The sequence below is a fragment of the Piliocolobus tephrosceles genome, chromosome 16, assembly GCF_002776525.5.
Source record: "Piliocolobus tephrosceles isolate RC106 chromosome 16, ASM277652v3, whole genome shotgun sequence".
NCBI lineage: Eukaryota > Metazoa > Chordata > Mammalia > Primates > Cercopithecidae > Piliocolobus > Piliocolobus tephrosceles.
Genome location: NC_045449.1, coordinates 66,700,928 through 66,706,927, shown reverse-complemented (window position 1 = coordinate 66,706,927; position 6,000 = coordinate 66,700,928).

Genomic DNA, 6,000 nt, shown 5'->3' with positions numbered 1-6,000 from the left:
AAACCAGAAACGTTGCTCCCAACAATAGATGTGCATAAAGTCAGTGAAAGCTTTACTGGTGTGCCTCCCTTGAGCATGTGTGGTGCAGGTTTGGATTCAAACATTAGACAAAGGTAAGGAGGGACTGGATTGGCGACTTGGTTTCTCCTTCAAGCCTCTAGGCAGCATTTCCTTGTACTAGGCTCAGAAAAGTGGTGCCAAGTGGCTGTTGGCTGCCCTGGATGGTGCTTACGTAAGAGGCTGGTTAGAACTTCCTGTTCAGAGGCCGGGCACAGTGGCTTACGCCTGTAATTCCAGCACTTTGGGAGGCCAAGGTGGGCAGATCACTTTAGGCCAGGAGTTCAAGACCAGCCTGGTCAACACGGTGAAACCCCATCTCTACTAAAAATACAAAACTTAGCCTGGTATGCTGGTGGGTGCCTGTAATCCCAGCTCCTCAGGAGGCTGAGGCAGGAGAATCGCTTGAACCTGGTAGACGGAGGCTGCAGTGAGCCGAGACTGTGCCACTGCACTCCAGCCTGGGTGACAGATTGAGCCTCTGTCTAAAAAGAAAAAAAAGATAAGACCTATGTGTCAGATCGACTTACTCTTTAAATAAATCTTGAACGGCTACTGTGTACCATGCACTGGGGATACAGTAATGCAAAAGGCAGACATGGTAGTGCTCTCATGGAACTTGCATTTGGGGGGACCAAACAAACATACAAACAAACAAACAAACAAACAGGATTGCCAGACATCAAGATATGCCAGGAAGAAAATAAAGAATGGCTTGGATGATCTACATTAGATTGGATATTCCAGGAAGGCCTCTTGGAAAGGGTGACATGGGAGCTGAGATCCAAATAACAGAGGACCCAGACAGATGAAAATTTGGGAGACAGGCAGCGGGTGCAGCAAGTGCAAAGGCCCTGAGGCAGGAGTGTGCTTGGTGTTCCAGGAGAAGGCAGATCAGCCAGGATGAAGCAGGGTGAGGAAGGGGTTTGGAGTGATTCTGGGCGTTCCCAACGCCACCAGAGTTTACATCAAGGGCAGTGTGGAGCTCTCAGAGGGTTTGCCATAGTAGACTGGCATGAATGTATTTTTGTCTTTTTTTTTGTTTGTTTGAGACAGAGTCACCTTCTGTTGCCCGGGCTAGAGTGCAGTGGCACAATCTTGACTCACTGCAACCTCTGCCTCCCAGATTGAAGCAATTCTTCTGCCTCAGCCTCCTGAGTAGCTGAGACTACAGGCATGTACCACCACGCCCCGCTAATTTTTGTATTTTTAGTAGAGATGGGGTTTCACCATGTTGGCAAGGCTGGTCTCGAACTCCTGATCTCAAGGGATCCGCCCACCTTGGCCTCCCAAAGTGCTGGGATTACAGGTGTGAGCCACTGTGCCCAGTCTGTATTTTTCGTCTTTAAAACATCACTTTGGCTGCTGTGAAAAGTGGGGGCTGTTTGGAAGGTACGGGGCAGAGCGAGGGGCTGGGGGGGCGGAATCAGGAGCATCTATCAGGTGGTCAGGGCAGGATGATGAAGCAGAGTTGTTTGAGCACAGGTGGCAGTGGTGGAGGTGGAGGGAAGGGGATGAATTCTGGATAGATGGGTGGAGGGTAATTTAAAAAATCCCCTGAACAAACAACAATAGGCAACCCCTTATGTTTCTATAGCACTTCTATAAACTGCCTATTATTGTCACTGTTAGGATCCCATCTGCAGATCTGAGAGCCAGTTCCCGCTGGGTTTATTATCTACACTCTGCGGAAGGAAGGAACAGGCTGCCCCAGGCTCAGAGGCTCCGTCCTCACGCTGTGTCCGTGGTCGGCCTCCAGCACAGGAGAAGAAATGGCAGGCAAGCGAGGGCGGACAAAGCAGAGCCGCATCTGTTGAGTTGGCTGCCCTGCACCCGGCTCCAGCAAAGTGCACGACACAGGATAGGCTCTGAAGAAAGGTCTGCTGAGTCCACGAAGAATGAATAAGTGAAGGAGAAAGAGGGCTGATGGGTAATAATCATTCAAGGGAGCCTGGACATGTGCTAGGCAGGGTGTTGGAGGCGTCACTCCAGGTCACAGTAACCTGGAGAGAGCACTATGTTATTTATTCTCAGACTCAGGATGAGGAGAATGAAGCCGAGAGTATAACTGCCCAATGGGTTCACCTTGCCCACTGCCTAGACAGAGCCGATTTATGAAGACAGGGGAATCGCAATAGAGAAAGAGTAATTCATGCGGAGCAGGCTGTGCCCTGCTCTGTCCCACTGCCGTCTTCCAGGAGGAGGTGCCAGCATGGCAGTTAGCCAGATCAAACTACAGCGATTGCTCTGGACCATCCACCATCTCGTTGTCCTGCAGTTCCTTTGCTGATAATCGGCATCAGTCAGGATCCCCAAAGTGCCCTGCCACTGCAGTTTTACTGTTACTCAAATCAGTCTCCCAGAGCATTCGGGGATCAGAGGGGTTTTTTGTTTGTTTGTTTGTTTGTTTGTTTGTTTGTTTTTTGAGATGAAGTCTGGAGTGTAGTGGTGCGCTCTTGGCTCACTGTAACCTCAGCCTCCTGGGTTCGAGCGATTCTCTTGCCTCAGGCTCCGCGTAGCTGGGACTACAGGCACACGCCACCACCCCTGGCTAATTTTTGTATTTTTAGTAGAGATGGGTTTTTGCCATGTTGGCCAGGCTGGTCTCTAACTCCTGACCTCAGGTGATCTGCCCACCTCAGCCTCCCAAAGTGCTGGGATTACAGGTGCGAGCCACCATGCCCGGCCAAGATCAGAGTTTTTAAGGATAATTTGGTGAATGGGGAAAGCCATTGAGTTGAGAGTGCTGATTTGTTGGTTTGGAGATGAAATCATAGGGATTTGAAGCTATCCTCTTGTGTGGAGTCAGTTCCTAGGTAGAGGCCACAAGATCAGAGAAGCCAGTTTATTGATTCGGGTGGTGCCAGCTGATCCATCGGGTGCAGGGTCTGCAAAATATCTCAAGCATTGATCTCAGAAGCAGTTTAGAGAGGGTCAGAATCTTGTAGCCTCCAGCTGCATGACTCCTAAACCATAATTTCTTTTTTCTGTTTTTTTTTTGAGGTGGAGTCTCACTCTGTTGCTCAGGCTGGAGTGCAGTGGTATGATCTTGGCTCACTGCAGTGTCCACTTCCTGGGTTCAAGTGATTCTCGTGTCTCAGCCTCCTGAGTAGCTGGGATTACAGGTGTGAGCCATCACATCTGGCTAATTTTTATATTTTTAGTAGAAACAGGGTTTCACCATGTTGTGAGGTTGGTCTTGAACTCCTGACCTCAGGTTATCTGCCCGCCTTGGCTTCCCAAAATGCTGGGATTACAGGTGTGAGCTACTCTGCCTAGTCATAATTTCTAACCTTGTGACTAATTTGTTAGTCCTACGAAGGCAGTCTAATCCCCAGGCAAGAAGGAGGTTTGTTTTGGGAAAGGGTTGTTATCATCTTTGTTTTAAACTATAAACTATAAATTCCTCCTAAAGGTAGTTCAAACTCTGTCTAGAATGAACAAGGACAGCTTGGAGGTTAGAAGCAAGATAGAGCTGGTTAGGTCAAATCTCTTTCACTGTTGCCATTACAGTTATATTTTTTTCTTTTTCTTTTTTTTCTTTTTTTTTTTTCTGGAGACAGAGTCTATCTCTGTTCCCCAGGCTGGAGTGCAGTGGCGCAATCTTGGCTCTGAGGTTCACATGATTCTCCTGCCTCAGCCTCCCCAGTAGTTGGGACTACAGGCATCTTCCACATGCCTGGCTAAATTTTGTATTTTTAGTAGAGACGGGGTTTCGCCATGTTGGCTAGGCTGGTCTCAAACTCCTGACCTCAAATGATCTGCCTGCCTTGGCCTCCCAAAGTACTGGGATTACACGTGTAAGCCACCACCCCCGGCCTCTGTTACAGTTTTGCAATGGTGGTTTCAAGAGGGGTTGGGAAATGTGTCCATGAGAACCCACGTGCCAAGCTGGGCTTTCTCCTGTGTGGTCAGATTGTGAAGCTAGCAATCAACTCAGAGAGAGAGAGAGAGAGAGAGAGAGAATGAGAGAGAATGAGAGAGGATGAGATCCAGGACTCATTGGGCTGGACAACTTTATGCCCATCTCCATTCTTTCTGCAAAGCTGCAGTCTATGATCCCCCTGCTTGCCCCTGACAGTCTTTCAGGAGGAGATGCCAGGAGGGCATTTAGCCAGATCAAACGACAGCGATTCCTCTGGAAAGGGCCGTCCACCATCTTGTTGCCTTGCGGTTCCTTTGTTGATGATTGGCATCAGTCTTAGGGCCCTTTGACACGTGGGAAGCAGCCTTCACTGCCTGCAAATCCCCCTGCCACTGCTTCTGGAGTCGCTGTTCTGGTCTGTTCTTGCATAGCCCATCCCTTTGTCCTGGGGGCGTCAGGCCACCTTAGGTCCCATGGGGGAGACATAGGAATGGACTATGGGTGGGGTGGAGGTCAGAGTCAGTGTATTTAGCTTTCAGGAAACATTTTCTTTTTTTCCTTTTTTTGAGATGGAGTTTTGCTCTTGTCACCCAGGCTGGAATGCAATGGTGTGATCTTGGCTCACTGCAACCTCCGCCTCCCAGGTTCAAGCGATTCTCCTGCCTCAGCATCCCAAGTAGCTGGGATTACAGGCGCCCACCACCACAGCCAGCTAATTTTTGTATTTTGAGTAGAGATGGTGTTTCACCAGATTGGGCAGGCTGATCTCCAACTCCTGACCTCAGGTGATCCGCCCGCCTCCGCCTCCCAAAGTTTTGGGATTACGGACGTGAGCCACCGCACCTGGCCCAGGAAACATTTTCTTCTGGCCAGCATTCTGGCACTTTTGACTGTAAGGGAGTGTGTGCAAGGGGCAGTTTGCATGTTTGCGGAGTGGGCATGTGTGTGGGGGTTTATCGAGAAAGATGGGGAAATGGTAAGATTTGTCTCATGGGGGTTATCGCCCCTCCTGCTTTTGGGCTTGGTGTGATTTAAAGAAAGTGAGATGCAGAAATGCTGATCAAGGTGGCTCTGGGTCTTATCCTGTGAGCCCTGAATGTCCCATGCAGGAAGGGCACCATCTCAGGAGTCAGCTGGGCTTGGTGTCCCACACTGCCCCATGGACCTTGGGTTACTCCAGAGCTTTCCTGAGCCTCAATTTCCTTATCTGTAGAATGGGGACAATAATACCTTTCCCTCAGAATTGTGAGTTTTACATAAGAGGAGGATGTAAAGATAAAGTGGCCCAGGTCAGGCGTTCAACAACTGTTAGTAGCTTCCCCACTTTTCTTCCCCACATCAAGTTTACCTATGCTTTGTGTGCAAACATCGTTTGAGGACGTGCTATAATATGAGGTGCTAGGCTGGCTGGGATGAGGGGAAGGAGCTCAGTAAGGAGCTTGATTCCAATCCTGTGTTTGTCTGCCGAATATAGCAGTGAACTTAGATCCTGCAGTATAAGATAGAAGAAGCAAGTGCCTTAGAATTCAGATGGAGTTCTGTGGGACCTTAGAGGATAGAGACTCGATTTGTAACCAGGGCTGGGACAGGTGGGAGATGAGGTCAGATGGGGTGCCGGAGGAGAATGCATTAAACCTGGGTCTTGCAGGATGGTGGGGCTTAGATTCGGGAGGCGAAGGGCAGTTCAGTAGAAATGGTATAGGGGAGATATGAATGGTAGGGAGGGAAGGCTATGTGGAGGAGAGCGAGCTGTCCAGCCTGGCTTGGCCAGAGGGCACAGGGAGGAGAACCCTGGGAGACAGAATTGAGAACGTTTAGTTGGAATCATACCACGGGAAACCTCGAATTCCAGGCTGAAGCATTTGAACTTTATGCCAAAGGCACTCGGGAGCTGCTGGAGCTTTTTGAGTAGGAGAGTGAGGTGCTGTGCTTCAGGCAGGCTGATCTTGGCAGTGGTACATGGAACAGACTAGGCAGGGTGGAGTGGAAGGAGGTGACTCCCATGACCTAGACGAGGGATGGGGAGGCTGAATCCTCATAGCAGTAGTGAGAAAGGAGAGAAAGGATTGGGCAGGAGA